Source organism: Dromaius novaehollandiae, chromosome 1, assembly GCF_036370855.1.
Source record: "Dromaius novaehollandiae isolate bDroNov1 chromosome 1, bDroNov1.hap1, whole genome shotgun sequence".
NCBI classification, from domain to species: Eukaryota; Metazoa; Chordata; class Aves; order Casuariiformes; family Dromaiidae; genus Dromaius; species Dromaius novaehollandiae.
This window is the reverse complement of record NC_088098.1, coordinates 39,993,510-40,021,103: the sequence shown is the minus strand read 5'-3', so window position 1 is coordinate 40,021,103 and position 27,594 is coordinate 39,993,510. Positions and strand designations below refer to the sequence as shown.

The following is a 27,594-nucleotide window of genomic DNA, read 5'->3' as shown; positions in this document are numbered from 1 at the left end:
CTCATGATTTCTTTTTAATTAAAGACATATCTAAAATAGGTATATACTAGAAAGCAAAAAATAATTACAGAGTAAGATGTCTCCAGTGTTCTCTTTTCTTTTGGTACATACTTCCTTCCACAGCTGTCTTTCCACCTCTGACTTTCTTTCTTCAAGATTTGCCTGCTGCTCTTTTGCTATTATCACTGGCTCTGAAGAAAGTAGACTACAATGTTGCCTTCAGAAAAGATCAGACGTTTTGCTGACTCTTAGTTTTCCACTTCCCATAGAGATGTTTGAATTTAATGCTACTGATCTTCCACATGAAGCAAAACACTCCAGAGGTGGCAGCTGATACTGGAGCCACAACCGCCACACCACAGGGGTAAGTCCCCTGCAAATTTGACTGGGCTAGTCAGCATCTATTTGCAGTGTGCTTGGAGTGCCAGTCTTCATCATCAAACCTTCCTGTCACAGTTAGTGGTGGTGTTCCTACGTTTCCCCGGGGCTGATGCTGGCTCACAGAGACCTGCTCCAGCTGGTGCAGATGGCCATGCAGTATGCGTCCCTGTGTTAATTACAAAAATCTTATTACACACTGCTGATACAGAAGCCGCCTATAGTGCAGACTGTTCACACCCACACAACCAAGACACAACCACAGTCAGGGCATGCTCCTTCCATCAAGCCAAGCTACCCAAGCACATCCCACATATTTTGTCATGGAGAAGCAAGACGAGCTGACCTCCAGCCTGGTTCTCAGAAAGCGGTTCTGACTTTTCTGCATGCCAGGGAACCCGTCTACCCCATAGCATGTAGCTCTGCTTAAAATCCAGAGCCGCACTAACACAACCTAGAGAAGGGTGGGAGTAGGTGGCAGCACACCCAGATGTCCTAGCATAATGCAGGAGAGTGTGCCAGCTGTAGGTCCTGGCCGTGACCTGCAACAGAAGGGATTTTATGAGAGGACATAAGCAGTACCCGTTTTCTTGTACTGTGCAAAAATAGCAACCAGCAGTGGTGTCGGCTATCTAATTCTTCAACATTGTTTATGATCTCTCTTCTCCCCCCTTCTCATTTTTTCCTGACAGTGAGTGATTGTGCAAATGCAAAGTTTGAATATATGGTCTGTCTAATATTAAAGCTAAGAAAGCAATTTTCCTACCTCACTGTTACAGTCCTACTGCACATACAATGCTGTTGCTGCTTCTGGAAAGGGAATGAGCCCTACTGTGTTTAAACAGTCTCTGGAAAAGTTGAAACCTACAATTTGGCTGAATTAACACTAAGGAAGAGGATTTATCCAGCTAGGATTTTTTTTCCCCCCAAATTCACCTTTAGCATGATTCTAGTTCTTTCATTTACTTTTACTAGGGATCTGCAGAGCAGAAAAGGCCTACTGGCATTAGCCAGAAAAGTAATGATTATGAAGAACATTTAAGAATACAGTCTCCATTTAGTGTTTCTCCAAAAACACACCTCTCCCATTCCTCTTAAAATGACTGATTATTTTCCTGAGGTTTTATATTTTCATTTTTTTTTACTTTCTGCATTCCACCTTATTTTGCTCAATGAAAGAAGGGCTGCACTATTATTTAGAAGGGTTTTCATAGTTATTTTCATATAGCAACTAAATCTTTGTTCTTTTTGTTTGCTTCAGAAAAAAATGGGCATCCAGCCTTTCTGTGCTCCAGTTGATATATCATGTCTATGTTCACAAACGATTCCTTTCATAACCTACGAAAATATTTCTGTGCTTTACTACTCTGTAACGATTCCTTTCATAACCTACAAAAATATTTCTGTGCTTTACTACTCTGTATAATATAAGGTATTCTTTCATAGTATCCAGCAGGTATAACTTACAGTGCCAGATGAACATGAAATAATTGATGGTCTCAATTTTGCATCAGCTAGGAAAGCAATGATGGAGTCCTGGTTCCAAGAAGATCTTAGGAATTTTAAAACTTTCTTTGAGGTATCAGATTTTATTCCAAAACTGGTATTCATAGTGAGGGAAAATCAATCTGCTAAACTAGAACATGGCATCATATTGCTATCATCATCATCTACTTGTATTATCTGAGAGCCTAGGAGCCGCTCTGGATTAATCAGTCAGAAGAAAAGGGAAAAGGGAAAAGGAAAGAGAAAGAGAAGAAAAAAATGTTCCTTGCCTTAAAGACATAAAGATGGAACAGACAGGATACACTCAGGAAACAAGAAAATATTGCTCAGCAAGGGTCACAATGGTATCAGCACACCACCACCAAATGGATATCATATCTATACAAGCACAAAGAGGAGGACATTAAGTTAGAAATGACTATGCAGAACATCTTCAAAATGACAGAGGAAATATGTGGACAAAACCACAGCTTTGAAAGTGTTATATGTGTAGGAGTGGTGACAGATGACTAGGAAAAGCAGAGTCCCAGAGAGAGGTCAGAGTGAAGATGCCCGCCAAAGTTTGTGAAGCCTAGTAACAGTCCAGGATAAATGTAGAATGGAGTTCAGCTCTTCTTGTTTTACTCAAATGTTACCACTTTGGATTATCATCAATATTGGGATCCTAAATTAAAAGATAACTTTTGCAATATAGAAATAACAATTTAGTGTTTAAGAATTTTACTTTTAAACTTCTTCTTTTTTTTTTTTTGAGATTTATTTTGGTAAGGAGGGTGTGGAGAAAAGCTATTGAAATCTGTACCAGATCCAAGAGGAATCCAAGGTCATTAGTTGTGGGGTTATAAACCAGTCCTTTAAAGGGCCATTTGATAGCAAACTGCCACTCCATAATAGGTTTTAATCAACAGCTAAAGTGTAGCAAAGCCAGCCAACTCCAGGAGAAAAGCAAAACCCCCATCTGTGACTATCTATGCTGTTTTAATTCTCAACTATCCTATAAATTTATCATTACATTCACCGACTGTAAAAGCAACTACATTGTCTATACACGTAAGTGTTAACGGGTCAAGGGAATTCTTGCAGATACTGCAAAAGTGATATCCACTCTACTTTTTGCAAGTATTTTTACTGAAATCATAATTACCTTTGATATCTCAATGACCCTATATTTTCCAAGTAAAATTAGTAGCTGTTAGGTCATACGTATTAATATAAAGTAGTAGTTTTTATAAGTTTTTTATAATTTGCCATATTTCTCTCTAAAAAGTATTTCAAAAGTCAACATATTCACTTGTAAATGCTGATCCTCTTTTTAGTCAGAATGATTAAGTCATGGTCATTGTAGCATGTCTCATTGCTTCTGGATAGGAAAATTTACACAATGTTATCTTTGTAAAGAAGGGCAGTTATGATTCACATCAGTCCAAGTCTTCTTCAAGTGAGGATAGTTGTGATTACATTTTGAATACTTTGTTCTACCTCGTGGTTTATTGGTAAGTGAGCTCAGTACTTACGCTGATGTTACTTTCTAACGGAGAGAAAAAATGCTGATTGCATCCCTACAAAGATGGGGGCTAACAAAGCCGCATGTTCTCTTTAGAAAAATAGGATCCTTCTTAGAGGAAAATCTTTGAAAATTCCTCTGTTGGGAGCTTCCCACACCCGGCAGGGAGTTGTTGGCTCACTTGGTCTTGTCCAAGGTCCTGACAGAAAGAGGGGGTTAAGTCCTAGGCAGAGCTGCACTCTCCAGTGAAGCTTTGATTTTACTTATAGCACTAGCTCCACAGGGAGATCGCAATGGAAGGGCAGTCTGGAATTCAGTTATTATGAAAAGTGTCCCCATTAAGCTGAACTATTCGAACTGGTGTTTGAAATAGAACAACTGAGCCCAGCTTGTATACTAATAATGATATCTGGATTGTGTCTTTACATTTGTGCATCATACAACCTAGCCTCTTGCTATGCTGACCTTGCACACTCCATTCAGAGTTTCAAAAATAACTCAATAAATGACTGAATATAGCAATTTCTATCCCATAAAAATGATAGTAAAAAAACCCAAAAAAATTCTAATGCTTCTTCTTTAGTTACAGGGACAACAACTAAACTATACAGTTTTGACAAAATTATATACTTTTCCCTTGACTGGACTTTTAAGGTAGGAGATAAATGCAATTATACTTTCTTTTTCAGAGCATATACAGTTACATTTTTATTTTATATGTTAAGGCAAGAATATGAATCTTGAAACAATCAAAACTTTCCAGGTAAGCTTGAAAACAAAAGGTTTTGACCTTACCAAAAATGAGCATTTCATCTTTCTCTTCCACAAAACAAACAGACATATTGACAGACATCAGGGGAACCGCTGAATTTTAAAGATGATACAGTCTCTGAGAGAAAAACAACATTTGTGACTGCAATTTTAGATACTATTCCTTCCCATCTCTTGGTCTGCACCTATAAAAGTGACAGAGGTGCCTCTATCTCCCTTATGCAGGTGATGCCTAATATCCGAGTTAGCTATGCACTAGTTCTGCCTTCTTCTACACAATAAGCCAATCAAAAATGAGTTGTATTCATCATTTATATAAGTCTCAGAAAGTATGACTATGGACGTGATGGTCTGTCTTTCACAGACAAAGGTTTGCCTTCCCTTCACTGAATTTTCATGTCACTTAGGCTGTAACAATTGCTTTTTACAACCTATTTCACAGGGGACACATCCTACTTAACCTATGCCAAGTAAAAGGTAGGTGCCTAGTCAGTTTAGTTGCCTTATACTTCTATGGAAATGGAAAGATGAGGCTTCTTTGTTTCAATGAACTGAAAAATAATTAATACTCCACCCTCAAAACCGTCAAGAGACACCTAGCAATAGTAGTGAAGCAATCAAGAAATGCTTTTGCAATGTGGTTTGGCAACACGAAGTCCATAGCTTTTTAAACAGCATTCAATCTACAGAGGGTATTTCATCTATGTAGGACAATAAATACAACTACACCTGCAGCAGTTCTGGACATCTCATTACAGAGAGACAATGACAGACTGGAAGGAATCCCGGATATCCTAACAGAAGTGATAATTCTCTGGCAAGACAGCCTTATGGAAATATTAGATGGGCTAAATACATGCCAGTTAAGTCAAAGAGTAACTAAATGGAGATCGACTTCTATAGCCATTTGAGTAATACAGACAAAGCAGATAGGAATACATGGATTTTGTTTGGCTGGCTTTAACCTTGGTATAATGAGATTTCACTGAGTTCATAGCAACAAAGGGAAGATTTAGGATGACACCAGGAAAAAGTGTTCAGCTGTATCACTCATAACACTGGTTTATACTAATCTGGATGTACCACATCTATGTGTGGATAGAGCTGCAGACTGCCCCTTCCTAACCAAACAACCCACTATCCCCCAAAAACCGTTGTAAAAGAAGTGCCAAAACACACCTTCTCCATTGCACAATGAGGGCAATAATTTCTCCTCAACTGTCAACTCATGCACACAAGCAAACTTCTAACGCCTAAGCTTTTATTGTCTTTATTGTCTTGATACGTTGTTGTAAATATTTTGAGCATTCTCGAGATGTGGAAGTGAACCCGACTTCCTGGATGGAGGTGCATGACTGCTGACCTTGGAAAGGATATTTCTGACCCTAATCAATTGGATAAAGTTTCTGTATCAGGAGGGATTGACCCTGAAACAACAAGTGAGTTCTTATTTAGTGGAAGTCCCTCAAACTCACATGCATAGCAGGTTGGACTCTGTGCATATTGGAATGGGGGACTACAGAGGAAAAAGCACATCCTTGGGACCTACAGAGGTAATATAAGGCAAATGTCACTGCAACTCTGCAACTTTATAACTTTATGATCAAAAATCCAATTTTCCTTGCCAAATTACAGAAAAAAAAATAAGTTACCAGGGCAGGGGAAAAGTAAGATCACAGTTATGTGAACAAACAACAGCTCTAGTTCAGCTATTAACCCACTGAGAAAATTCCACTTAGCACAGAAATACTGAGAAGTTGTTTTCTAATAAGAAAATAGTATAGCTATATATTATTCCGTATGCACAATTTATCCAGAACTCTTTCCAGATCCAGAAAGATTCTTATCCTGAATTCTGGAAAGTTATAGTTTTTAAAATTTTGTCACATACAAAGTGTTCACTCAAATATCTTCAGTTCAAGAGCAACAAAAGAACCACTTTCTAAAAGAAATTTAAAATTTTTTTTTTAGTAATAGCCATTGCTTTAAAAAATCTTTTTTGAGGACTGAATAATTTCTTCTATGCTATCACTCTAGGAAGAATTCATGATAATTTCATTTTTCTACCCAGAGAGTCTGAAAGAAGCAGCGCTAAATCCTGATGATCTGTATCAGCCAGGGACAGTCATGGGGCCAGCTGCATCAGGATTATAACCATAATCTGATCAGTAATGGTAAAGATTTCTTTTTCAGTTAAGTGCTGTGTATTTTGAGGGATCTACCAAAGATAATCAATGAACATTACAGAGATCCTAGGTTATTTTTATTTAGCTTACTATATGAAATAACAACACTGCATTTATCAATTCAAACAATGCTCAAATGCAAACAATATTTGGCAGTGACAACAGCATTAATTCTAAGTGTACAGGAATGTAACTCAGTTCTTGCAGAGAAATCTTGCCATCATTTTCAATTCTTGCTGTAATGCAACAGTAAGTTTAGCCTAAATCAAATATATAAATTAGAACATAAATATTTAAGGAAAATAACAAGAAGTTCTTTCTCCTTGTTTAGGAACACAACATGATAAAATTTAAGACCATAACAGGCTAAAATGTTTGATACTGCTGTTTTATCCAGTCTCCAGGGAGACTTGTTACTGGCTTACATATAAGGAATTGCAGGAAAAGGAGTATTCATTTCAGAGATCTGTATAACCAAAAGGGGGAAAATAGTAAATTACACCCCCTGTGAGAGAAAGGATTAAACAGAATTTAAGGTATTTGCTAGGTAATATCCCCCAAAGTTTTAAAGGGAAACGATAATGATAATAATGGTAAGAGAACGGCATGCAGAGCAGGGCAGACAGGAGAGGCGCAGAAGAGGGGCTGCTCAGTAGGACAGCACACAGGCCAACCTTGCCTACACAGACTGGGCGTCCACGCCTGACAGCTGGATCTTGTCTTTCCAGAAAGGAGACCCTAAACCAGTGAAAACTGCTGCCAACAGCAGCCTGTGCAAACCCCGTTTGGCTGCCAAACTCAAGCAACATCAGGCTGTGAAGTCGTTTTTTCCTCCTTTGTTGCCAGACTTATGAAGGCACTGTCACTTTGATTCCTTTTTCTAAATCTGGTGGGTTTTTTTAAACAACATGTTGGCAAATACATGTGTTTTTTATTTTCTACAAAACTTAAAGGGGCACCAGAGCCAACTGCATATAGAGCTCTACACCTGCATTTTTATTTTACAGGGGGAAGAAACACAAGCAAAAGTCATCATCAGTGAATACGTATTTTCCTTTTAGTGGCTGGTTGGCAGTGGTTTTGTTTTGTATGATGAGCTTTCATGACAAGGCAAGAGAGACATCTGTGCTCAGAACTGTGCACCTGTAGCACAAATCCTCTCCCCCCATGAACTGACTAGGGGGTAAAAAAGATTTGAACAAGAGAAAAAAACTTGGCAAAGGTTTTTAATTTTGTAGAAAAATAATAGAAACATTAAACATGCTGAGCACTGTCTCACAGCTTATTAAAAAGAGTTATCAGCTTGAAAGCAATTTAGAGGCAGACACCTTACACAGTACGTTCGTTGACAACAAGCAATCATACTGCCTCAGAATGAGAAATAATAGAAGTGAAGAAAATTGGTGGAGAAGTGAAGCCAGCTAGAGTCCGAGTAAGGAAGGAGGAGAGTCCAAGTCAATTTATAACATTTTAAGCAAAATTTCAACATCTGCCTTCAAATTTAAGATGCTCTAATGCAAATGCCATAGGTTGCTAGCCTGCTTTCTTGTAGCATATCTATATATGTAATTGGCTGTATAACCCTTATCAAGGAGAAACCCTAAGATTTACACTATCTTAGGCACAGCTTTGCCTCTATGGACCTAGCTTTATACCAGTGTCTATGACTGTGAGGGGACTGACATGAGAGGCAGATTTTATTTTTGAATTTCCATGTTGGAAGAGGTGTGTATAGAAAAATATCTTAACCTCTATAGGGCCCCAGTAAAAATATTTGCAGTCTTAGCTTTCTTTGAGACTAGATAGTTTATCAAAAAAGAAAAAAAAAAAACCCTACTTTAATGATAAGAGAGTCACTGTCTCACAGAGCTTCCTGTGTGTCTCCTGAGAACTCCAATAATACTTCAAGATTCCAGACTTTGCCAGTCTGTTTTTTCTTAAAACTGTGTAAAATCTGAGCTTTCTGCATATGAATGTCAGGCAAGGCTCTTCCATTCCTTCCATGTGATACTCATGCATGTTCCCTGCCCAGTCAGATGTGAGCCAGATGTGAGCAGTGCAAAAGCCAGGTATCTACGTTAGTGGGACGTAGTCACCAAGCTTGCACACCCTACCAAGTAACAGGACACTTGGCCTTTCTTTTGTGCAATTGCTTTGCGTGAAAGGCTGACAATGTCTCATTGCCTCAGATAAAAGGCATGCACTGCCCACATCACTCTTTCATGCCTCTACTATGCAGCATCTCCAACACTTGAAGTTGCAGTGTGCGTGACTATTAATGACCCCCAACATACAAACCAGTCAAACCTATTAAAAAAATGACATCTATTTCTCATACCAACTTGGCAAGTCAGGATACAGCAGGTCTAGTTTTGAATGCAATGGAGCTCCATGATACTCAGGTAACACAAATTGCTGCTCATGGGCACAGCAATACTTTCCAGTCTTGTGTGCAATGGGGGATGAATAAATGCTTTTATGTACATCAATAGAATTTTAAACTGTTACTTTCCGTCACTATAGTTTTTCTGAGCAGCAGCGCTGGAAAAGCTTTACAGTGGAATCACACTTCCACAACTTACTTTCAGCTGTGCCGGCTGCATAACTGAACGCCATCTGTCAAGAAGGCGGCACAGCGAAGCGTTGCAATAGCAGCCTAGGCTCATTTTTGAAACATTGGCAATGGCTACACAGCAGAACGACTGGGAGCTGCACAAGGGAGGCAACAGCTTCCTATTACAGCGTTCTGGGAAGCGACAGGCAGCTCCATGCCACAAAACAGATCTGGGCTCTCAGGGGTCTAAAACAACAGGCAGCACCGTCAGGGAGAAGTTGCTGCAGGCAGTTCTTTGTACTTGCTGTACGAGACCTCTAATTTGCTATTGCTAGCAGAGGCAGAGCCTATGCCTCGCAGTAGCTTTTATCCCACCCTCTCTTATGTGCTCCCATGGACAAATATGCCAATATTTGGGTAAAAAGTGTTTTGGCACAGAGAATGTGTTTGTGAGAGACTGTAAAATGCTCAACTGCATTACTGTTAATGGAATATGGGAGAAACCAAGCGTGCATCAAAAAAGATAAACAGTAAGAATTTGTGATAGCTTTAAGCTCTATCTGCACTACCATTAGAGGAAAGAAACTGTGAATTTACAGGAAATTTCTGCTCTCATTTAATATACTTCAGAAAGTTGAATTCAGATCTCACGTGCTGGGGGGTACGTGTACCAGGCTTCATCATGTATGGAAATTGAAATTAGCAGCAGTTACTTAGTGCCCAGCACAGCATTTGACAGCTGTTTGATCCAAAAGCTGATCATCAAATTCAGAGGGGGGAGAGCTGGCTGTAAAAGAGGGAAGCCTGGGAACCTCCTCTAGGGTCACAGTGCAAGCAGAAGACTTTCTTCGGAGCCTTGTGAAATCAAAGAGAAACTTTCCATTAATTCTGCGGTGATTTGTGTAAGACCTTCAGTAAGACTCCGACAAATGGAGGAGGGATTGACAAAGAGAGAGAAGGGGGTTTAAGCACGACAGGACTGGGCAAAGGTCGTCTTTCAAGAAAGAAAGAAACCAGCTGGTGCAGCTCTGGAGTTTTATAGGGATTGGAGGAACAGCTGGAGGCCTCTCAAGATTCACCAGAGGGTGATAACTTTACACATAGCCTTGATCTTACAAAATTTCCTCTGACAAAAGGAAAAAAAAAATACAGTGGCCAGTCAGAGATTGTTGTCTAGGGTTTATCCATAGTCAGCGGAGAGCGAGGAACAGCCTCAAAGCAATTCATTCCACCTATTTCTTTCTGCTGACAACAAAGGAAGCTGAGATGACCATCTTAGACTGCACCAAAGCAACTCTTAAAAGGCTAAGTTTACATAATGAGACTGCAGCTCAGTTGCTATCAAGCAGTGTCATATGAAGATCCCAACAGGTAATCTAGTCTCTAGTTCTTGGAGCCTGTCTTTTTTAAGACCGAGTTGTGATTTTGCAATTATATCTGTCTTAGAGAAGACTTTACTTAAAAGGACAAAATTACATTAAATGCCATCTTTCTTAAATGAAAGAAAACACTGACCCTGTAATCATCATTGTTTATTCTGGCTGTGCAGAACAATGGGACTTGAGCAGGTGAAGGCTTTCTAACACTAATAGATGTGACCAGAATTCCTCAACACTAATCTAGGAACTCCTTATGCCTCCTTTTGCATTGCTCTGAGAAGTAGTACCAAAAAAATAATCTCAGAAGCATCAAGCATCAAGGAAGGTTTAGGCTGGGCATATGAGGTGGGGGCGTGGTAAAAACTACTGTAAGAAGGTGTAAGCAATGAAAAGGATTGCTTAGGGAGGTTATGGAGTTGTCTACATTGGAGATTTTTAGGATTACATATGTTATGTGTAGCTGATCCTAACCTTGGACAGATGGATGGAGAAGATGATCTCTAAGATCTTTGACCTTACAATACTGACATGGCTAAAGATGCATAGCCTTGATTAATTTTCCAAATATCAATTAAATAAATATTCGATAATTTAGGATACAGATAAAGCATTATATGGTATTACATGCAGTACTTGTGTAATATCTATAATTAAACCACAACTGGTCCTAGATAAACTAAGACTTTTGCTATGCAATTTCAAAGTTTCCTACCATATTGACCATGTGTTTACTTCACTAACTTCTTCACCAGTTCAGCCTCTCCTATATTTCGACAGGTCCTTAAGAACCAAGACTTCTTTTTAATGTGACATGCACACACACATATATATAGGTTTGGTAGTCTTCTATTTAAAGATCAATCAAACACTCAAAAAATCATTCATCTTAGCCAAAAAATCTATCAGTAAAAGTGATATATGCATCAATAAATATTTGATAATTATTTCTTTCACATGATCTTTCAAGCATGTTCTTGAGCTTCTGATCTTGAGTTTGGTGGACATCTTATCAATAAAAAGAATCCTAACAGGCATCAGTACAATAAGCAGAAAATGAATGGGTGACATTAAAAATGCTTTATTAGTTGACATAGATGGGAAAGAAAAGGAAAACCACTGGGAAAATCATGCTTAAATGTGTAAAAAAGAATGGAGAAGACGTGAAAAGTTAAATTAAGTTTAAAAAATTAAATAAAGTTGAAGTGGCTGGTAAAGCTAAATTCAGAGCAGTTAAGCTTTCCCCCTAACATCAAACCAAATATGTATAGAAACGAGAGAGGGAAAAGGTAAGGAATTAAAAATCCCCATAAAACAGAAGCTATTTCCATATCACATCGTGGTATTAGCCTCTGTAACGAGGACTCCATTTAATCCCACGTCAAGTGACATTATTATACACTTTCTTGCTTCACCTGCTTGTCCCAAACATTAATACTGTTTTTTAAAAAAATCTTTTCATGATGTTAGGGAGCATGATCAGAAAAAGTAACTGCAAACAAGTTCCTCGATAGAAATGGCTTCTAGCAGATAATGTACTTTCTTCCTTTTTGTGCATGAGCTATAGCATAGACTATACTTCTAAAATTTAAGGCTGTTGATGCTGTATGTCATCTTCTTTATGCCTCTTGCAAACCATTGTTTAAGATGAATCCAAGTCCCTCAGGGAGGAAAGTGCATCTAATGAGTAGATCTACCGCAGGTACGTAAGCTCTTGTTAAAGATCTAATTCAAGTTCATCCTCACTTGTTGCACTCTTCATGCAAATTTTTCCTCACTCTTCTTGTCATTATAAGAGTGAAGATTATAGTAACTTGCATAAAATTAGTGTTCAGTTTCTAGCTCTATTTATACTTCCTTAAACCAAAAAATAAACCTTTGATGTTTGGGGAATGGTTGCAATGAGGAATTTGTAGAGTCAGCTCTTTACATTAGATAGCATGCAGGTAGGGGTGTAAGTGTGTTTGCGTGTACACATACACTTATTTCCCCCTAACTGAATGATATGATCATAAGCAAAATGAAGAAAACTATGCATGCTAAGAATAGTTACTGGAATGACAAGGCAAAGTTAAAGACAATATCTTCCAAGAGAAGTAAAATGTTGCATAAAAAGTAACTTCGGAATTCCAAGGGTAAAATTTGACACAAAGAAAGGAAGTGATGAAATCTGTTTTTGTTTCACCATTGCAAAATACTGGATCTGTTTTGGAAAAGTCATTTTTTCCACTACCGTAATAAATCTTCATGCATGTATTTCAGAGTGACCATCAGAAAATTGAGAGTAAATTTAATTGCTGTATTGAAAAATGAAGAGCAAACTGGATTAACTTATTGGAAAAGTGAACATTGCCAGTTCCTGAACTTAGCGCATGCCGTTCCCAGCTACACTCTGTGCCTGAAATGCTGATCGTCTATTCGTTCATTTCAGAGAGCTGAGGACAACCCCCAAACTTGACTCTTGCAAAGTACTTCAGATAGTTGAATGTGCCTTGCAGATATTACAAGGGAACTGGAATCATCACAAAAAACAGTGCTGGGTCCGGCAATTTGGCTTCTAACAGAGATTAGGAGACGCACAAACAGTTACCTTTTTGAAACATGCCATGTATTTTCCTGCTTTATTCTGAAATTCAATCACTGAGTGAAGAATGAAACTATACTAATGGTAATATCCTTACAAATTCAAAAATTGGAATTGAAGACAGGCAGATTCCCTTAGAAGCATAATAAAAAATATAAGCTCCTATACAAATATTTAAAACAATTTTAAACTTTTTCAGAATGCAATTTTACTGCATAGATTGTATATTATAATTTAATCATTAAATAAGGCAGTCCACAGCATTTTTGGAAAACATCCCTATAAAATATTATAAGTTTATATCTGTTGCTAAAATACAAATTTGATGGAAATTGCACTTCTTAAAAAAATTTGGCAGTGATACTTCTAACCACTGATTTTGGATAAAAATACCTCTTGATTTCTACCAGTCCTAAGTATAAGCTTTTCATATATCTGCATAGATAAAGACGACAATGACACAAGCAGGTTGAGCGTGCATGTGCTTAGCAGGATTTATAACTCCAAGGGAGGTGATAACCTCATCTTGAACCACGCAGAGGCATAAGTGAGATAAGAGGCTACACCTTATACTCCAGCTAGCACTTTTTGCCAGGTAAGACTTGTCGTAGTGCAGCAACAAGGTTGAGGTCTGCCAAAACCCCAGGAATTAAATTGGTCCATTTTCTTCTTCTTTGACATCTTGAGATGAAAGGCCTGGAACATAACATGTTTACTTCAGACCTTTCCCTCAAAGGGAGACCTTTGGATACAGCCAGATGAATACGTTACTGCAGAATACACTAAGGAGTTATCTCGCAGCGTGGTAACAATATTCATGACTTACTCCATGCAAATTTATCATTAATCCTTCCTTAACAATTGAAATCTTAGGCCAGCCAGGAGTTTCAGGGTGTAAACTGGCAGTTACTGACATAAAGGTCTCACGACGCGTGTTTAAATCAGCTTATTCCACAGAGACTTGTTTGTCTGTGGGTGTGCCAGGCATTTACAGGATGCTGTCCAAGCACTAAAGAGTCACCAGCACGGTATTTGGGACAGTGACCTGCTTGCTATTTATATTTCAAATTGAGTCAGGCTAAATGGATTTTTGAAAGCTTCTTAAGGAAGATTTAAAGAAAGAAGCATAATCCAAGAATGGAATAAACAGTAGGAAAGATTTTTTTTCCCCCCTGAATATTGACATGCCTCAGTTTACCTATTTGCTATTGCATTGTGTGACAGGGACAAAATATAAAGATGACAAACCGGAAAAAAATACTAAAGACTAATACACCCCAGAATTGTCTGAAAGCATCTTCAGCTGAGTGGCAAGAAAACTGTCTTTACTTGGGAAATGCTCACTTGCCTCATTCCAGGCAGGCTAACATGATTATTTTTCCTGAGGCCTATGCCTGAGGATCGAAAGCAGTATGAACTGCTAGACAGACTTGAAAGAAAGATGCTAACCAGCAGCCGAAAACGTAGGTGAATTTCTAACAAAGATCTATCAACTGAATACTATAGAAATAGCCTTGCTGTCCCAGTTGAGAAACAAGGAGATCCAAATTGCACTAAACATACCTAAAACATGCAAAGAAAGATGATTTGTTTTGAGAATGAGTGCACTGAGAACCTGCAGAAGACCCAGGACATAGCAAGCCATCTTCCCTTAGAAAAGGAAGCCTAACGCTAAGAATTTAAGTCTTAAATATGGCAGCTCTCTAACAAAACATCTGAGGCTTGTTAAAAATATGCATAAGTTGTCCATTTGAAGCATAAGCTACTGACATTCATATGTGCTTTCAAGAACTGAGGCTTTATTTTCAAACTGCTTAAATAAATATCAAAGCAAGGTCTCTTGAAAAGCTTTAGAAGGCGAAGAAGAAAATGTCAAGCATTCAGAGCTGTAAATTAAGTTACGTATCAAGAATCCTGCATCCTGTATCACTGAAGATTTTCCTATATTTACACCAGTTAAGACTCAAAAGTCATTAAATACACCCCCAGTAAAATCGAATTCTGTAGTATTAGTAGATCTTGACCATACTTCCATTTTTACCTTTGTTATTTCTTTAAATAAATATATTTAAGTATCTTTGTACAGCAACTTTTGTGAGAGGTAGAAGAGAAAATTACATGGAAAAAATAGACTGACATGAAAGTATCTGAGCACTCAGGCAGGAATTCCCCCAAAATACAGACATATCACAAGGCCACAATACCTTATCAATGAGATATAAGATCGTTCTAGCAATTGTTCTTCCTTTCTTGTCTTTAAGACAGCATATAGCACTCAATTGTCAAGTTGGCAATGATATTTATTCTTTATACATTCCAGCAAAGTATCTATCACCAATTTCTCTGTGTGAATTCCCTTTCTTAAAGGGTTTCAAGTTGCCTCGGAACACTTCTTAGCTTATTGATATGACGCTTAAATCTCATCCACCCACAAATCACCCTTTTTCCCAAATCCTTAGGCAAGCATGATTCTGAAGGTTTTTTCGACTGCACTTTTTACAAAGTGGGCAATATGCATCTAACATTATCGTCACTTAGTCTCAGGTTTCCTGAAGCATAGCTTGTGCTTGCTGAAGCGTACACAACTTTTAAAGTTCATCTACCAGCTTTTGGAGACTGTTAAAGAGCCACCCTACTTAGAAATGATTTTGCTAAACGTCTCACATTATTCCTCATTTCTCTCCCTATCACTCCTAATGCTGAACTTCATGACAGTAATTCTGCATATAAATATCTGAGACAGAATTACAATATCAGCATTACCAGTATTATGACTCCAGATAGAAAATAGATAGGCAGCAACTTACTTCCTTTTGTTATAAAGGAAGGAAAGAACTGTTGGGCATGCAGCACTTATGAATAGAATATTACTTTCAAATAAAATCAGTGGTCAGCCATTTTGCAAAATACACTGAAAATATACCATTTCCACAGAAACTAATGATCTGGCTTTCTACCGATCAGTGTCTTGGGGCTGATTGTCTTTGGTGTCTTAAAAGGCACAAGATACACCGAAGCATCTGGAGGACCTTTATAAGACCTTTCTCCAGTGTGAATTCTCTGGTGCTTAGTGAGCTAATACTAATCTTTTCTTTACTTGGGCCACTGAAAGATGCCACAGCCACACAACACTTCACAAAGTGAGTTATCTCCAGGACCTTTAATCTTCTGCCAAATGTGGCTGAAATTGGCCAATAGAATAAAAATGGCTGAGATTTCTTTTCAGTGTGGGAGTAAGCATGAAAGTCAGAGCACAGGATCACATGCACAGTTTTCCAAAGAAAATGTGATGGTGTCCTCCGCCTCCCTCCCCTGCCAGGGGCTGAAATGCTGTCCTGGCCAAACTTATTACAGTTAATACCATTGATTTTAGGGCTGTTAAAGTACATGAAAGTTACAGCTACTTTCTTCTCATATTTTTTGATGTCCATTAGCACACTTTATAGTCAGGCTGAATGTGCTGAAATCTCTGACAGTAATTCCTCATAGTTTTGGCTCATATGGAAATAAGCATGCATCTCCCAGGTGAAGTTGTATACTAGATTCCCATGCATCTTGCTAAACACAGTTCCTGTTTTTAAGTTTAGACTAAACACTGTACTCCTTCAACTGAAACACAACGTTCGCAAGTACACTTGGCAAGCGAGAGCAGCAGACTTTGCTGTTTATTTCACTACCCGGAATGTACTGCATCTTCGCCTGCCGTATTAAAATGTAATCTAACAATATGTTTCCAGCTTTCAAACCAACACTTCATTAATTTTCATAGATAGCTGAGCATATATTGGATACTAACTTTGTGCATAGTGAATAGTATTTTCAACTTCTTGGTAATTTTTGTATTTGTATCTTTCCTCTATTAGAGCATATAATGTCATGGGGAACTGCACTGCCAAAGCATCTCTAATTGCAAAGCACTAATGTCCTATTCATCTCTTGTGATCTCTACTAGTAGTACACAATACATTAAATATGCTTCCCCCCCCCCCGGATTAAAACTTACACATCTGCCAACAAGTACAGACCGTAGTTTTACATAAGTCAGTAACGAAATGACATGGGCATGGATTAGGGGTCTCAGGACCCTAAAATGGAGGCAGAAAGACGCCTAGAAAGGTGCCAGCCCAGACCTCAAGCAGAAACGCACACACTTGTGCACACACCTCCTCCTTCAGCACCTGCAGAGGGGAAAAGGCTGGAGGGATGGCCAAAAAAACCCAAGTGAAGCAAGTATCTCTCTATAGTCATCCCTGTTCCAAGAGTGGAGATGATGGATTATTTGTAGATGTTTTTCTCATTTGCTGGAGGTGACAGCCACATTCTGATGGCCTGAACATGGTGGACTCTGACGCTGGCCTCCCGGCTGGGAGGGAAACCCAAGCTACCCAGTAAACATTATCTCCAGTTTCTGGGGAGGGAAAGGTATGACCTGGTGGTAGGATGCTACAGCAGAGACAAAAAGACTAAGAAAAAAAGACTGAGCTAAAGCCTTTGGCAAAAAATGATGTATTTGTGGAAAGTCTTGGAAGGAAGTATTTAAAGGGTCAGATCAGACTGGAGCAACCTTGTGTGAGCTGCCAAATGAAAGGTCAGAAGGAGCAGGTAGACACAGAACAGTGTGTGGAGTTTTTCCCCTCGTCTCCTTATTGCTCCATTGGGAGTTACAGAATCCAGACAGCACCACGGGTTTTAGCTTAAAACTTGACTCAGCAAAAAAATTGGTATTTAAGAATCTGGCAATAATCTATGATTCCCTGCTCTAAGATGTCTTCTATAGATTCGTAATCAACAACAACAACAACAACAAAAATCCAGCATTTCTCTGAGATATTTCTGGTTTTCTCTACTTAAAACTCTAAATTAGGATTTTTAAAATTCAATAGCAACATCTTGGCAAAGATGCAAAGTGCGAATGACAGTTTTCCAAAGCTGATCTTATGCCGTATGTCTATTAAATTGAGGTGCTGTGGTCTACGATGGATCCCCTTAGTACTATACCCATTAAGTTAAGAAAAAAAAAAATCGAGCTCACAGTTCAATCTTAATATTCCATTCAAATGTAGGACATTTTTATGTGTGTTTATTATCAGTCTTTGACTAACTCATTCAAAGCTCATTTGTGTAACAAATCAAGAATGAAAATACTTTTAATTATATCATGCATCAGAAATTCATTGACTAAGTAATTATAAGTTTGTCATGAAACGGCCCTTATGGGACCTTATCAGGGATTTCCTATGAGTAGGCAGCCTCAGAAAGTAAATGAGAAAAAGGAATTTTTTCCTAAGCTTCCCCAACTAAGACAAATACAAACAAAACAAACAGTTAGAATGTTCTGAAGCATTCACAGAATACTAGAGGAATCTCTACCTCATTTTAGGAAAACAAACAAACAAAAAAAGCTATCAACTGATTAAAGCAGGTCAGACTCCTACTTCACTGTTTTTTCCAAGTCATTTCAGAAAAAGGAGTTAGGGATTACTGATAAAAATAAATCTCTTTAAGAGGTAGGATACTGCTTAACTCTTTTTTTCACTGGTGCCTTTTATGACATGTTTCACCAAGAAAGTTTGAACACACATATTTTCAAGGAGTACAAAAATACGTAAGTGATGTAAAGATCCATAAATATACAGACAGCATTGTCTACCAATAAACGCACAGATTTCTACTTAATACACCCCAAAAATAGCCTGACTTAAATCACTTAAATTTACAGTACATTTTTCTCTCTGTTAAGATCAACCAGAGATATGCAACTAGCATATGAATGGCTACAAGCCCTGGGTGAAATATATTGAATTAATCATTTTTTTGGTTCCTTTCATGATGATTTGATTGTAGAAGTAATAATAAACCATCTAACCTTAAACAAGTCCAGATGAAATAATCATCACAGTTTATTCTTACATGCTCCTTTCCTGATCTGTACGCCTGGACTGACATGCAGATCTTCAGATGTAAGTCAGCTGATCTGAGCAGCTTCCTTTTCACACTGTACATGTGATGAGTGCTGCTTGCCTCATGGACCACGGGGTTTCCCAGTCACTCACAGTGGACCACATAACTCCCAAAGAAGATGATGCAAGAGTGTGTTTTTACATCCCTAAGTTGCAGATTTCACAGTGACAGTTTGGTTCTTGGTTCAGCAAAATCCACATATTTTTAAACCCTTCCACATATTTCAGGAACTACGAACATGTGCACAGATACAACCCTGCCTCTGCCACCCTTTGGTAAAGCCCTGCCCATGCCTTCCTAGCCTGATGCCACATGAAGTGAAATGGGTTAGCTTAACACACAACAGGCAACAGCTGTGAGGAGCCGGGTGCATAGGGACCCAGGGGATGGAGAGATTCCTACTGGGAAGAGGCACAGACCTCCGCTGGAGATGGATGTAAGTCTTTAAATCGCTCCAACAAAAACACTCCTCTGATCCTGACCTATCTAAATATGGTCACTATATGTGTGTATATGTATAAAAAGAAAAAAAAAAAACCCACACAGTGGGCACATGCATGAAAGTTTCTACTCTTGTTTTTGTTGATAGGAAGAGAAAGTGATACGTAAAAATATTATTTTCTTTGTAGATCATGGATAGAACACAGGCTTAGAGAAGAAGTGAAAACTGGTTTCCTATGAAAGCAAGATATGGTTACAGAACTGCTCTCCCCACCTACACAACGACAGGATCAGGACAAAGCTGCAGATCTATTCCCAAAGCAAAGTAGATTCTAAGTGAGAGGGGGAGGGAATAAACAAAAAAAGAATCTTAATAGGAAACTGTAAAGATATATATGACTTAAACTATAGCTTTGGGGTAGTACATGAGCAGTACAAAAGATTTTAATGACATTGCATTGTCTGAAATCCTTGCAATATTCTGCACTGAATTTAAATCTCAGAAATTACATTAAGGATGACTGTGTACTAGCCAGAAAAAGCAAACTGTTCCTTCCCAGCTCTTGATGAATCATGTGAATGATGCAGTAGAACAGATAGTGCACTAATGGTCAATACTTTATGGAAGGCTGCCTTGAGATGACAACTGTACTCCATAATGTGTACCTTACTGTTCAGAATATTTGGGGAGAATGAGAGGGGGCTTTAAAAAACAAACCCAAAACATTACAGTGAGCATAACCCTGTATTTCTAACCTCATTCCCAAGTGGCTCTGATCCTTAGTCAGTCTCACAAATACACAAGTCAAAACAGAGGAAATAAAAGGAAGAAATGATTACATACAGGAGAAAAAAATGCTGTTTAAAATAAACTCATATAATAAAATCACATGGGTGCAAGTGGACTTTATGAACAATAATGAAGTCAGAGGAGTTATGCAAAGTATGTATAAAATAATATAATATAGTTGATATAATACATAACTGATCCATATCAAGGTAATATATAAAAAGTTAATTATACTATATCTTATTAATAATATTACATTATAATAGAGTGGACACAGCATATATAATATATAGCTTCTAACATATTGCTGAGAATTGGCTCTGTACAGTCTGGTTACTTTTGTTTATCTGAGTAATGTTTTTTATTTTTTTTTTTAGCACAATCTGAAATTTTACATTGTCACTTTCAGGAATACATTATGGGGATGTCTGCGCACCAACAAGGATTAGCTGCTGCCTAGCATGGTGAAAATAATTCAAATTGCATTTATCGCTTCTGTAATTATTTTAAGTGACTTCTAATCAGGATTTAAGGACCATGCCTATACTCTCATTTTTAATTACAAACTCAGCCTTGAAGGACTTTAGCTTGACTCAAGAGGCCCTGATGTATGCTGCTCACAACTCATTCATGCTAGCCCACCAATTATTCCATTGCAGCGTGGAAAAAGAAACCAACCTTTCTTATTAAAAGAGAAAGTAGTGCCTACAATACACCCCTCGAATGCTTATATGGATATCTGAAAATCAACATTATATAACATGATGTTTGTAGAACAAACTAAAACAACAAATAATTCCAATTGGATCTGCAAGTCAACGTATCTTGATAGAGACAAGTTTTCTGTCATGAGAAATGTTCCACTGATGGAGAAATGTCTCTTTAAACCAATTTCCAAGAAGGGCTGGCTGGAAAAGTTAGCTGTATACTAACGCTCTCCAGGAGCTGCATGTTACCAGCACTGAATTTGGATACCATGAGACTGTAGAAGACCTTTCCAAAGAAAATCTTAGATCATGGGTAGGTATTGATAGAAGACAACCGCTTTTCAAATAAGACATATTTCCCTATAATCTGGATGCAGGCAACTTCTCGAGTGCCTGGAGCCGGAGAGGTTTCGCACATGGATGCGTAGCCAGTGGGAAGGAGCAGCGAGCGCAGCCTTGCCCGAGGTGCCATCGTGCAGCTGCCATCCCCCACTCCCAGTGCCAACAGAGGTGCCCATCTCATCCAGGCACGGCACTGCTGCAGGACATCTCCCCATCTATCTGGAAGTCAGAGTACTCATGACATTCGCAACCTACCATGGCTTCTTCCTAAACAATATTTTATGTGTAAATCAGCTAAAAAAAATGTCAAAAGCAATCCTCTTTTTACTTTCTCCATTCTCAAGTGCTCCAAATATGCTTTTAAAGTTATGCCTTTTCTCAGACAATGATTAATCCAGTATGAAATTCCTGAGTTTGGGGGAAAACAAGATAAAGATCTGTTGAACTGACTCAAAATCATTACAAAAACTGCAACGATCTTGATTTCCCTCTCACTCCATTAGGAAAACAAACTGAATTAGAAAGTCCAGTTGTTTCAGGGCTTGTCTCCTGCTTGTGAGTGATTAATATGTAAATTCAGCTGAAAAACATTTGCATTTTTTCCTGAAAACAGAGATCCCAGGACCAAATTCATCTCCAGCAACAATTCATTAGGCTCAACAGAATTACACTAGGACAGCTTTTAACATTGTTGCAAAAACAAAACAAAACAGAAACCTCAGTTCTTCAGAGAATAAGTATTGAACAAATATTTCTGTCTTCATTTACCTAGATTGCTTTAAATGAAATAATTTGCAAAGCTATGAGACAATTTCTGTTTAACAGTCAAGACTTATCTTCACACATTTGTGTCTTCTAACCTAGAAAATTACTCAACTATGTCCTCATAATGCTAAAGTAGTACGTTTTTGAACTAATTATGCTGAATCTTCTCACAGAGTGCTTCTGAATATGAGAGGGAAACACCATCCAGTTTAATATGATAAGCAACAGGTGCATGGTATAAGATCACATCTCCTTTGCTGCGGGACAAGGGACTGGGATTCAGGACACTGGGTTTATTTCTTTAGCACTTTGAAGAAACCCCTCTCACATCCTAATCGGATAAAACTGCTTGAGCTGTTACGAAGCTTAGCCAGTAATAACCTTATTCTGCACTCTTTGATAGCCCAGTGGCCTCTGTGAGTGAACATAAAATGTTAAAAGTAAGACTCAAGTAAGGAACAGCATAATTACTGCCATTATACAATTAAAAATTCTTGATATATTAGCATGTGTGTGTGTTATCTAGGTTTCTTGTTGCTTCAGCTTAGCAGTCATTTGAGATGTAGGGAAGATAGAAGTTCGAATAATAGAGTTGGTGAAAATCCCAGGCTCATATCTCAGATGAAGATGCACCATTGTTAGCAGCCAAAACACCGTTATCCCCAGCAGTCCTCGGGGCAGGAGCTCTTTTCAACTCTAACAGAAAAAAGTCCCCACTAGCTCTGTGCTCTCAGGGTGGGGATAACATAGGATTTTCTCTTCTTTCTTGAAAGCAAAGAATTCAGTAGAGCAAAGAAACCTATAACACATCAGCCACCCTTTCCCATTTAGACCCTTATAATGCACCAAGAATTCTGCAGTTTATATTAATCTGCAGTGGGGAATTAGTAAAAAAAAAAAAACTATTTACAGTCATACCCTACCTAGTTCACCATAACTTTCTGAGGAATTTCCCACACAGACAGACAAAGCTTTAGCAAGGGGGATTCACAAAAGACAGTTGAGATTCTCAGCCATTCTTACCTATCATAAAAGCACAAAACCTTAACTATAAAGTCCTGTTCTTACAGATGGATATAATTGAGGGGAAAACTCTCAAGAGATTATTAGAGCCTTTATTTTAAATGGACAAGAGCCTATTTAAAATACCCATTTAAAATGACCTTGTCCATTTAAAGAATATTTTGCCTGTTTTGAATTTCCCAGAAGAGTTGAAATGTCAGAGTTCCCCTAGGGAAGATACAGCTATACAAGTATTCATGCAAATACAATACCATGTGCAAAGCACAGAAAAGATGGTATAAAGAGCCTGATACCAGCACACTTAAACACCATGACTTTTAATGACAGGATTATGTCTACACGCACCTTACTAAGATGGTTGCTTGATAAAACATACCAAGCTAAAAACAAAAGCATTAGGATTTCCTGTGTCTGCAGTGCTGTCAGGCTATAATAGGTGGACACAAGAAGAGTCCTAAGGATGAAGTAGGGGATGGAAATTTAACAGACAATTGCACAGATCTTTTTGACATGCTCATTTTTATTGCCATTCCACTAGATTTAAAATTTTATTGGCTAAGCCATGGATATTTTTTTCTCATTTTCACTGAGCAAAACATTGCTGATCAGAACTGTATTCTTAGTTACACACAGCAGCCCCATTCACCTCCTGAGAAAGAGGGAAAGGCTATAAGCAAGCATATTTTCCTCCTTAACTTATAAAAATATCGAACATTTTGAATGTTTATGTCATTACCAAGCAATATAAAGAGACCTCTTAAAAATAAAAAAGAGGAATAAAATCTGAACCTGCTCCCAATCTTGTTGGTTGCAGAATACATGATTTTATTAGCATCTGCATCAGGCTCAGAGACTGAGTTTTGGTCCTTTCCAGTTCAGCCTGGGATCAGAAGCAGCATTTTTCCCCCTTTTTTGTTTGTTTGTTTGTTTTGTTCTGGCTGCTCTCACTCAGATGAACAGTTCCCTTTAGCAGCGAGATGAACCTCTCCGAGGTCATACCATCCGCAAACTTCTTGGAGCTGAGATACAGCAAGATGAATTTAAACTTCATGATGTTATTCTATTCCATTTCTTCTATCATTCAGGGACAGATCCCAGCTCAGAAGGGCACTTTAATTCAATTTGGATTCTATACTGGGAACTTGTATATAGCCCTTCCAGCAGTGTTCCTTTATGAAGGAAGCCTGTACCTCAAAGATAACTGGTCACCATGCAGAAATAAAGTTATTAAGACAACTTCATATTTTTTTAATTTTTTCTGTGTCTGACTTAGATACCAGTGCCACAATGGGGAAGAAGGGGAGAAAGAAACAAATGATTCCATTACTTCATCCAGCTAGACTCCCATTGCTATCACACATTTCAGTCTTTGGAAAGAGAAAAAAATACCCAAAAAGCTTTTATCATTAATTAATTTTTACCCAAGTTCTGTAAACTCTGTATTTTGAAAAAGATACTCTCTTCCCCTCACACTAGACTCCAGAGTTCAATTCTGAGCACCTCTTTCTTTGATGTACAAAATTTTAAGGCCCATTTATACCACTTGCTAATTCTCTCTATCCCTACTTGACCACCACGGTCCTTACTGTCCCAGTCAGGACTGCTTCTAACAGTGCCCATTCCCTTCCCGCTGCCCCTCAAACATATCAACACTATTAGTTAAACTTACACATCTCTTAAGCTGTGGCTAATTGCAGTCTGAAGACTCCTACAATCAATAACCTTGTCTTGATCATTTATAAAATCGCACTTCTGGAGAAGTCCAGAAGATGAGCTGCTCTAGAGAAACTCTGCCAACCGTATAGGAGGTCCTGTTGTATGCAATTATAAGGAACTGCAGCCACCTGAATAATCAATCCAGGAAAAATTCAATCTTAAAGTATTTTAACTACCCCATGGTGTTTTGGTGTTGTACATTTTTAAGTCCAGGTCCTCCTTGCCTTAGTCATGTGTTTAAACATAATAAAGTCACAGGGCTGGTTTATATTTTGAATGAATAGCACAGGCAATACAAAGGCAAAAATGGCATGAGACAACTGAAGACGACATGAAAACTGGGCAAGAAATACAGAACAGATAAATTACAGAAAAATAATACAGCTCCAGCTTTCCTGTTATGTCCTAGAACATCTTGATCTCCCCACAGCACAAAATCCTACTGAATGATCATCAGCTGACACATCGTGAAACTCTTCTCCAAATGCTTTCTATTCTCTGCATTGTTTCATTCTGCTCCCTCCCGCCCCAGGATCTTACAGGTCCACATCAATATTCTTCTGTATTTATTGATACAAGCTCTGCTAAGTGTTTCCATTTAATTAATTGGTTCAGTTTGTTTCAACACTGATTGACTCAAGTCCTAGCTTCCATTAATCTTCCCTGCTGACCATGACAAAGCTTTCGTAATTCTGTCCCATTCACACAAGTGGCAGATCATTTTTCAACTGCATTTCATGTTACTTTTTGCAGAAGAAGCTTCTCTCTCCCATGGCCAAGGGCAGCACATGTTAAAATGCTAAGCAGCATTTTAAGAACCAAGTGACAGCTTCTGGTTTCGTTAGTCAAGGTATCTTCCAATATCACTGATATAGAGCAAAGCTTGAACTTTGTAGCAGGTTGCAAAATAGAATAAAACTTTGAAACAACTGCAGATACATCTTTCTCTCTTGAAGAAATTACTTGAATAATAAGAGAGAAGGGAGGCCTGTTTCTCATATTTTAGCACTTTTCATTGAAGTACTAAACAAATACATAGACTTTATAGACATTTTTGGCCTTGATTAAAAACAAGAAGAAGTGAGCCATTCATGGTCACACCAAATTTCAAAAGGAGTTCTAAGAGAGCCGAATCCCAGCTGAATCCCCTCAATAATCACAATTTTACAAAATCATTGCAAAACACCCTTTTGAGGCCTGGAGAACTGACCCATTTCAAACATGTTTTCTGCTGGTCCATTTGGGAGAAACTATTTCCTCTCCTCCCTTCTAGCATCAGGAAGCCAAGGAGGAAAAACCAGAGCAGATATACATGTTCATGTGCCAAGGTAATTGATAGATAACAGTGTGCCTTGGGATGAATGAACAGGGAGATGCCATAAATCAGCTTTTGGGGAAGATTGTAGAGACCTTCTAGAACAGCAAGAGATACTGTTGCACATTAGTTTTGTCTTCTTAAAACCGCATACATGAGAGAGAAATTTTACACTGTTGTAACTGGACAGGACACAGTAGTAGAGACACGGCTAGAAAAACAATTAGAGCCCTCATCCATCATTAGCTAAGTAGTAGATACCTAGTCCTAACGCATCTCGGATAGCTTTCCTCTAATAGGGAACAGAACAAGAATAGTCTATGCCTATTAAATTAAATATAAGCTATGGAAATTCACTTTCTCCTTGGAAGCCCCCACTCCCCTCACCTCTTTTATAATTCTCAGGAAAGCCCTGGAGTAAGAGTACTTTTGGGAAACTGTCTTTGTCAGGTCATAGAGAGGCTGAAGGAATAGACTGTTCAGGCTGATATTTAATTGCATCTCTATTTTATTATACAAAATAAACCTTTCCCTGACATAATTAAAAAAGGAAAACTAAATCCTATTCTGTGGTACAGGGGAATTTTATCACTTATCCAGAATGTTTTACTGAGGGGACAATGAAAATCAGTCCAGTAGGCGAAGCAGTATGCAGTTAAAACTTACATAATTTGATTTTGTTCATTTTTACCTTTGAAAAAAGAAAAAAGCTTTCAGCCAGAGTTGAAGGATGAAATCTGAATGCTTCAGTAAAGCTACAAGCACCCAAAAACAGCACTAGAATGATAAGTGTTTTGCAAACTTAACGAGTAGCCATTACACACATCACTGCAGTTCGGGAATACATTATTTCCAGAACAGGTAATCGAAGAAATCATGTCAAATTTCACAATGCTAGTAGCAATTATATTTGCCAAGGTTATTATCCCTTGGTACTTACCCTGTTCAGACAGCAACACTTTCTTCCTTCAGGTAACTCCAGACACATCAGGAGGACTGAGATTTGTTCATATGCCAGCAGTGCTGCCAGCTGGACTGAAACCTGAACGTTTGAGTGCTGAGTTTACAGAGGGGAAAAAAGTCCAGAGAGCTGCTAGAGGGGGACTACAGCTTAAGGGCAGTGTTTTAACTGAAGAGGGAGAGAGAGGGAGCAGGAGCAAGTTAAGGGCAGAAGGGAAGCAAAGAGAAGGGAAAGGAAGGGAAGGGAAGGGAAAAACTCCAATCACATATCAGGCACTCTCAATTTCTTTATTTAGCTGCAGTGACACCAAATAAGCAGGAAAAATTTTGAGAAGCATTAATCTCTCTGGCTAAATGATTTTTAGGCATTATTTCAGTAGTAAGGCAATGTATGTAAGTCAAAAAAAAGATTTTGCCATATGATGATGTTTAGTGCTCTGGGCACTAAAATGAGTAAATGCATCTGATTTCAGAAGATGAACATTTTCCTTTTCCCTTTTTCCACATCAGCTAGAGTTTAAAAGTTAATCCTTAAGCTTTTTACTAAGTGTTACCTCGTCTACACTGATCAAATGCTTCTCCAGCCCCCACTGATACAACCAATTTATTAAAGACTGGATGCTTTTCTTCTCTTTACTGGTCAGATAGTATCTACATAATCCCTAGTACTGCCTGTGTTGTGCACACGCCTGCTGATGGTAGCAGAGCTGACTGA

General features: G+C 38.3%; 1 long non-coding RNA gene across 2 annotated transcripts; it reads right to left on the bottom strand.

The window, feature by feature from the left end:
- On the bottom strand, nt 1-26,998 carry LOC135328473 (uncharacterized). 2 transcript variants are annotated; one of them, XR_010389373.1, is made up of 2 exons: nt 26,860-26,998; nt 1-547 (listed from the first exon to the last, which is right to left on the bottom strand). It is a non-coding gene; the product is annotated as an uncharacterized LOC135328473 (long non-coding RNA). The 2 variants fall into 2 exon arrangements; XR_010389379.1 differs by lacking the exon at nt 26,860-26,998 and adding an exon at nt 18,726-18,786.
- Between the last annotated feature and the right edge of the window lie 596 nt (nt 26,999-27,594).